Here is a 7,773-nt window from a genome sequence, read left to right as displayed (position 1 = left end):
CAATTCTGGATGAACTAGAGGCCTAATCTATCGTCTTACGTTCAGTGATACTATTTGATGAATACCGGGGATTTTTGATGCCTAATACTTAAACAGGAACCAACTTCACCAGAATATTTTATCTGGTTATTGGGGGAACTTTGCCATGTCCAAATCAGCTGGTTTGTTTTCCTGTATCCTAGCAGTGACAATAATTCAAAATTATTGGAATGCTGAAAAATGGAAAGTGCTCATGGAAAAAGCAATTTGTTTGTGTCCTTGCACATGGAAATGGAAATGGGATGAAATACAGATAAGTCCAATATCGGCAAAGGAAATCTATATAGAACTTTGGCCATACTTGTAGAATTAAATAACAGCTGATAGGAGGTGCTGTAAGGCTCAAGTTTGCAATTGGATATCAAGCTATGTTCTACTTTTGTGCAGTGCAGGATGGCAAACTTTCTTCACAAGTAGGGCCAGTTTTAGCAACAGTCGTCGTAAATAAGCTGATCAACTGTGGCACAGTTATGGAATATGATGTTAAACTAATTACATTGAGATGCAACTTTAATCTGTGTCTTAACTTTTAATTTGCTTTTTTTGCACCATTTTGTGACGTGATGAAATCTGTGAAATTAAGGTAATTTGGGACGTTTGTGTATGATTTGATACAGGTAGTTCTGCTGTAATGGTTATTTATTCCTGTGAATTGGATGTAATGTGGATTTTGTGAACATTATTTATATTAAGTGGACCTAATTGATAACATGATTTGATTGATCTACCTTGCGTTTGAATACCTCATGTGATCTAACCTTGACATCATCCAGGATATAAAAATCCAGAGATTCATCATTCACAGAGAGAGGAAATTCTTGCACACCTCTGTTTTAAATGGCAGCTCCTTTGTCTTGTGATCCATACATGTTACACCTTTCAGTTGCCTCAGTTTTATTTCCATTGTTGCATCTAGCGTGCTCAGGATATTTCCTATTTTAACCATTTTGTTTTGTAATAGGCTGGCTTTCCATTGGGTAGAGAAATATTACCCTAAAACTATGTGTTGATATTATGTGTTCATTGAAAGCTACGTTCATCAAAGTGAAACCATGTACATGTTCAATGATCAAAAGTTAACTGAAATTTAACCCTGCTTCCAAAAGAATTGAGGTCCCAAGTTCCACGTATCCACTCTCATAGAAATATTTTGTGTATTGCATTGCATTGTCCATTATTGCAACTCCTCATTATTGAGCATTATTGAGGCATCTTTGAGCCCTTAATCCTGCTCTGCTTATTGGTTGTAAGGAATTTAGATGTATAATAATTTCACACATTGGAACTACCTGAATTTTAGAGCCCAGCTGCCTTCATACTTGTTGCCTTTCCCCCCATAACCTCTGACACCCGCACTAGTCAAAACTCTATCAATCTCCGCCATAAAATAACCATTGACTTGGCCTCCACATCCTTCAGTGGCAATGAATTAGACAGATTCACCGCCCTCTGATTAAAGAAATTCCTCCTCTCCATTCACTTTAATGTATCTTTATTATCTGCCACTGATCCACTTTGCTTTGGGTGTCACTTTCTTCAATTGGACCCCTCTGCCATTTGCTAATCTCATCATTCGCATCATTAGTACTGAACTATTATCTACCTCTTTGATGACCCTTGGACTATCCTTGATCAGACTTTGCTGGGGTTACCTTGCGCTGTAAATGGGTCGATTGCAAACGTGTATTGTCCTTCTGCTGACTGGTCAGCACGCAACAAAAGCTTTACACTGTACCTCGGTACACGTGACAACAAACTAAACGTAAACTCAAGAGCATAGACCATAGAACAGTACAGCACAGGAACAGGCCCTTTGGCCCACAATGTCCGTGCCACGGATGATGCCCGGTTAAACTAATCTCTGCTCTGTACCAATTCTATTTAATTATTATTTTGGTTATTTTACAGCCACATTAAAATAAGAGCATGTGGAGGTGCATTTGTGCAAATGAAAAGCCTCTTGCATCGGCGGGGGTAAGTATTTTTGTAATTTCCTGTTGTTGCATTTGCATTTACAAAATTTGTATTTGTATTCATGATATATTTTGGAATTTAGTTTTTCCTTGTATAAAATAATGTGTGGACTACAATCACTTGCTTATGATTTCAATTGCAAAAATATTTCATGAAAATGCTTTTCCTTTGCTTAACTTAATTTGTCTGTTATATTTTGCCTCTGGTAAATGTTAGCCGTTTCAAATTGAATTTCTCATGTTTTATTATTTGTTATTGGCATGACTCATTTTTATTAGATGGGTTGTGCATATTGAGGCCGAGAAATGTTGATTTGTGTAATGTGACTGGTTCACTACTTGAAAAAATACATTCTCCTCTAAGTAAACCTGGGACGTTTATGACATTCATGATTTTCTTCCTGTCCTGTGCAGTGATGAGCAATGGTGGGCCACTAATGTAAAAGCAACCCTGGAAAAGATGGGCATCCTGTTAGTTCCAAGATAAAGGGGATTGGTCTGAGCATGACCCAAGCTCTTGGTACTAGGAGTCAGCTGCTCATCATAACACCTTACCTTGTGGGCAGCATTGACCACCAATTCTAAACTCCTCTGCTCCAACGTATCACTACTCACCCACAGTCATCAGAGAGCTATTGGCCCTCACTGAGGCCTGAATTGATCCTTGGTTTTCACTTACGATACGATACAATAAAACGTTCTTCATCCCCGGAGGGAAATTGGTCGCCAACAGTCACAACACACAAGGTGCACGAAAACTTGAAATTAAAAGTGCAAATAAAAATAAAAAGACATGCGACTGTTGGCTGGCTGCCGTGTGCACAACGCCTTAAACGGAACGAACAAACAAACAAACGCAGGCTTATCCCCTGGGTAGAGAATTATAAATGTAGAGTATTTCCCCCACACCGGGACCCACATTGTTCTACCACCGTCCCACATGGCAGTCCCCCATCGCCGGATCCCCATTGTTCTTCACGGCAGTGGGGGGACGCCTGGTCCCCATTGTCTTCCCCTACCCCCCCCCCCCCCCCACTATCATTGAACGCTGATTGCGGGTTGATCGTGAGGCCCCACTGCCGCTGAGGCTCCCGTTGCCGCTGAGGCTCCCGTTGCCGCTGAGGCTCCCGTTGCTGCTGAGGCTCCCGTTGCTGCTGAGGCTCCCGTTGCTGCTGAGGCTTCCATCACCGCCGCTGCTGAGGCTCCCGTTGCCGCTGAGACTCCCGTTGCCGGCGGAGGCTCCCGTGCCGGGAGGCTCCCGTGTCCTAGGCTCCCACTGCCGCTGAGGCTCCCGTTGCGCTGAGGCTCCGTGCTGCTGAGGCTCCCACTGCCGCTGAGGCTCCCACTGCCGCTGAGGCTCCCGTTGCTGCTGAGTCTCCCGTTGCTGTTGAGATTTCCATCACCGCTGCCGCTGAGGCTCCCGCTGCCGCTGAGGCTCCCGTTGCCGCTGAGGCTCCCATTGCCGCTGAGGCTCCCGTTGCTGCTGAGGCTCCCGTTGCTGCTGAGGCTCCCACTGCCGCTGAGGCTCCCACTGCCGCTGAGGCTCCCGTTGCTGCTGAGGCTCCCGTTGCTGTTGAGGCTTCCATCACCGCCGCTGCTGAGGCTCCCGCTGCCGCTGAGGCTCCCGTTGCCGCTGAGGCACCCGTTGCCGCTGAGGCTCCCGTTGCCGCTGAGGCTCCCGTTGCCGCTGAGGCTCCCGTTGCCGCTGAGGCTCCCGTTGCCGCTGAGGCTCCCGTTGCCGTTGAGGCTCCCGTTGCCGCTGAGGCTCCCGTTGCCGCTGAGGCTCCCGTTGCTGCTGAGGCTCCCGTTGCCCCTGAGGCTCCCGTTGCTGCTGAGGCTCCCATCACCGCCGCTGCTGAGGCTCCCTCAGCCCAGGCAGACCTCGCCATCCGGCTTCACCTCGGTCCCCTGGGAGGCCTGTGGGGCGAGTCTAGCCAACCGGTGCACGTTCCGGTCGGCGGCGCGGTTGTTCGGTGGGTGGATTGGGTCCACGTGGCTCCTAGGGTCACTCCCACCTCACGTGTGCGATCTCTCCAGGACACTTCCCCTTTTCCCAGTATTACTAGCAAATCAGACTTGCATCCCAGATACAAAAAAATGCAGATGCTGGTTTATATCAAAAATGGGCACACTGCTGGAGTAATGGTGGTGCAACAGTAGAGTTGCTGCCTTACAGTGTCAGGGAACTGGGTTCGATCCTGACTACAGGTGCTTGTCTGTACAGAGTTTGTACCTTCTCCCCGTGACCTGCGTGGATTCTCTCCGGGATCTCAGGTGTCCTCTCACACTATTTTAATACTGTTTTCTCTGAAGTCTGATTCACTATGATGCAGTTATTAATGGTGACCAATTATTCTGCAGGCACTGAGCTGCCAGAAGACTAAAGGTAAGTATTCGGCGGCTGATTTAACTGAGCAGCTGGCTCAGTATGAACAGCAAATAGTGCAGCTCAAAGACCAAATTCTGGACAAAGAAACCCAGCTTCACGTGAGAGATGAACAGCTTAAGGTAACATCAATTCCAGTTGAATATTTGTTACCCTCACTGAGTGAGCTATTACAGTGATCTGTGTACTTTGTGTTTGCATTTCTGCAGTTGGATTTCACTTTAAAGCCTGAAAATTCAGTCCAAAATATTGCAAGTTTTCTTTTTAACAATAACAATTAACAATGCCTCTTGTTTTCTAAAGCAAAGACTATTGTTAAACCGTTTCACGTCGTGTGTCGGAACTTTTCAAGGAAATTGAAAGCATGCCTTCACACATCTCTGAAGGTGGACAGATCATCAGGTCCGGCAGAAATGTTTCCCAGCCAGTTAAAAGAAGCAAGGGTGGAAACAGCTGAGGTTCTGACTAAATGTTTTCAGTCTTCCCTTGCCAAAGGAATGGTGCCAGAAAATTGTTCAAATTGTCGAGGAGTGCTTCCTGTTATTATATAATAGTAAAGATGAAATTGTACAGGAGAAGATGCAGATGGGATTTAGTTTAGTTAATTGTCACATGTATCGAGTAAACTATTAAAGAATACAAGTTTCTGACAAATGTTGAGAGGTTGGGTGAGGAGGCACAGTGTTGGGTGGCACGCTGGCACAGCGGTAGAGTTGCTGCCTTGCAGCACTTGTAGCGCCAGAGACCCGGGTTCCATCCCAATTACGGGTGCTGTCTGTACATTCTCCCCTTGACTGTGTGAGTTTTGCTTTTGTTTGTTTTTAGTCTGTTTTATTTGTGTGTGTGTTAGCGTATCTTTAGTTTGTATTATGTGGGGGGAAGTGGGGGATTGGGGAAAGGAGAAACTTTTTTAACTCTTCCCTCGACGGAGGTGCGACTTTTTCCGTATTGCATCTCCGCCGGCATTGTGGCCAAACATCGTGGAGCTGGAGGTAGCTTTGTTAGGGATCAACGTCGGGAGCTCCAACTGCAGGACCTTTGATCGGCGACTGCGGGAGTTTCGATCGCCCCGACTGCGGGTGTTTCGATTGCCCCGACCGTGGGAGAAAAGGAGGAAGATGGTAAAAGTTATTCACCTTCCATCACAGTGGGGAATATGTGGTCGCAAAAACCACGATGGAGGAGCTGCCTACCCTGGTGGGGACTCGGAGGGATTTCCGTGAGTGCAGTGATCCTGGAGTCTGGTTCGAGTGTGGACGGCTTTCTGACTTTGGGCGGACAGGGACTGCAGAGAGAGTACAGCGGTCGGTGAAGGAGCGTGTGTGTGGCCCGGACATTGAACTGATGGCTGTGGGTCTCTGCTTATGCTGGGTGCCCTAGGGATTCTCACACGCCGCTGTGGTGGCTGTTTATGTTTAATCTTTATGTAGTTTTGTGTCTTGTTGCATTTTTGGATGTGTGTGGTAAATCATATTTCACTGTACCTCAGTACACGTGACAATAAAGGACCATTAAACCATTGAATGTGAATTAATGATTTCATCCCCTGATTTCATTAATGATAATTTTAATTTTAACGTCTTAATACCAAGGTGGAATTGAAGAATTGGTGCATTTAAATTACAAATGTTGCGTGTGTGTGATTTCCATTCTATGTTGCCCAGTTTTAATCACTGTTAGGAGGTATTAATCACGTTAACTTCCTCAGTTGCTGGAAGACCTCAAGGTAAAACTCCGTGAAAATGAAGAGGCATTATTGGAAAAGACGCAACTTGTGGATGTGTTGGAGAAAAAGCTTGATGGAAATTATCGGGAGCTAGCGGTAAGGACATCATTGTTTGCAGCTGTGTGAATGTCTATTACAAGGAAAGATCTCTGCAACCAGCTAAGGGATTCTGTTGTAACTGGCAGTGAAATCAAAATAGCAGGGAGCCTCTTGGAATGAAACTGTAAATAGAAACATAGAAAATAGGTGCAGGAGGAGGCCATTCGGCCCTTCGAGCCTGCACCGCCATTCAATATGATCATGGCTGATCATCCAACTCAGTATTCTGTACCTGCTTTCTCTCCATACCCCCTGATCCCTTTAGCCACAAGTGCCACATCTAACTCCTTCTTAAATATAGCCAATGAACTGGCCTCAACTACATTGGCAGAGAATTCCACAGATTCACCACTCTCTGTGTAAAAAATGTTTTTCTCATCTCAGTCCTAAAGGATTTCCCCTTTATCCTTAAACTGTGACCCCTTGTTCTGGACTTCCCCAACATCGGGAACAATCTTCCTGCATCTAGCCTGTCCAACCCCTTAAGAATTTTGTAAGTTTCTATAAGATCCCCCCTCAATCTTCTAAATTCTAGCGAGTACAAGCCGAGTCTATCCAGTCTTTCTTCATATGAAAGTCCTGACATCCCAGGAATCAGTCTGCTGAACTTTCTCTGTACTCCCTCTATGGCAAGAATGTCCTTCCTCAGATTAATAGACCAAAACTGTATGCAATACTCCAGGTGTGGTCTCACCAAGACCCTGTACAACTGCAGTAGAACCTCCCTGCTCCTTTTCTCAAATCCTTTTGCTATGAATGCTTACATACCATTTGCTTTCTTCACTGCCTGCTGCACCTGCATGCCTACTTTCAATGGCTGGTGTACCATGACACCCAGGTCTCGTTGCATCTCCCCTTTTCCTAATCGGCCACCATTCAGGTAATAGTCTACTTTCCTGTTTTTGCCACCAAAGTGGATAACCTCACATTTATCAACATGAAAAAATGTGAAGATTTTCTTTTGTATAAATCTTCCCATTCTTTTTTTCTAAATCAGCCCATCAACCCTTTTATGATCTGTTATGGTGCAGAATCACATTTTATGTAGAGCCTTGCAACATTGTCATTCTGGTTAGTGCAGTGATCCTGGAGTCTGGTGCGAGTGTGGACGGCTTTCTGACTTTGGGCGGACAGGGACTGCAGAGAGAGTACAGCGGTCGGTGAAGGAGCGTGTGTGTGGCCCGGACATTGAACTGATGGCTGTGGGTCTCCGCTTATGCTGGGTGCCCTAGGGATTCTCACACGCCGCTGTGGTGGCTGTTTATGTTTAAACTTTATGTAGTTTTGTGTCTTGTTGCTTTTTTGGTATGTGTGTGGTAAATCATATTTCACTGTACCTCAGTACACGTGACAATAAAGGACCATTAAACCATTGAATGTGAATTAATGATTTCATCCTCTGATTTCATTAATGATAATTTTAATATCTTAATACCAAGGTGGAATTGAAGACCTAACTATTGGTGCAGTTGAATTACAAATGTTGCGTGTGTGTGATTTCCATTCTATGTTGCCCAGATTTATCTGTTAGGAGGTATTAATCACTTGCT

At 45.3% G+C, this 7,773-nt stretch overlaps 1 long non-coding RNA gene across 1 annotated transcript; it reads left to right on the top strand.

The window, feature by feature from the left end:
* Positions 1-1,946: 1,946 nt before the first annotated feature.
* On the top strand, positions 1,947-6,141 carry LOC116982200. Its single transcript, XR_004414394.1, has 3 exons — positions 1,947-2,013; positions 4,374-4,520; positions 6,107-6,141. It is a non-coding gene; the product is annotated as an uncharacterized LOC116982200 (long non-coding RNA).
* Positions 6,142-7,773: the final 1,632 nt, after the last annotated feature.

The sequence above is a fragment of the Amblyraja radiata genome, chromosome 16, assembly GCF_010909765.2.
Source record: "Amblyraja radiata isolate CabotCenter1 chromosome 16, sAmbRad1.1.pri, whole genome shotgun sequence".
In the NCBI taxonomy this organism is placed as follows: domain Eukaryota; kingdom Metazoa; phylum Chordata; class Chondrichthyes; order Rajiformes; family Rajidae; genus Amblyraja; species Amblyraja radiata.
This window is presented reverse-complemented; position numbering and strand designations above follow the sequence as displayed.